Here is a 536-nt window from a genome sequence, read left to right as displayed (position 1 = left end):
TGTCTCGTTTGCCTTTCTGAGAGTGTGAATAACCTACATGACAACTAAATATGAGTAAATGTGCATATTATAACCATGCAGAACAGCTCAAAGGAGAAGAGACCAGCCACTTCGATCTTTGTAATGCTTGGCAAACCATGTTTTCTCTTAAGTTTACAATTATTTCTAATGTCTCAATAAATGGTTTTTGTAACATAATAAAGCCATTCATTACAACCAGTAAACCTTTTATAAAGTAGGCTTTAATTGAGAATGATAACCAGCATTTTAATAGTTTAGCTGGTCCAGCTGGACTTCATTTTAACTGTTTCTTATGTCGTGGTTGAGTTTTATTTAAGTTTATTCTACAACAAGTCATAGTTTAACTGTTAAACAGTTTTAAAGTATGTTTTGAATTAAAAATATTTATTGATAATGTAATCTAGCACGATGACTGTCAAACAGATGTAGAAGTGTAAAAAGAGTAAAAATGTAGAGCTGGAACCTTTGTTTAATTATTAGTCAGTCAACAGAAAACTGTCAACAATTTGGACAGG

The sequence above is a fragment of the Scatophagus argus genome, chromosome 9 (genome assembly GCF_020382885.2).
Source record: "Scatophagus argus isolate fScaArg1 chromosome 9, fScaArg1.pri, whole genome shotgun sequence".
NCBI lineage: Eukaryota > Metazoa > Chordata > Actinopteri > Scatophagidae > Scatophagus > Scatophagus argus.
This window is presented reverse-complemented; position numbering follows the sequence as displayed.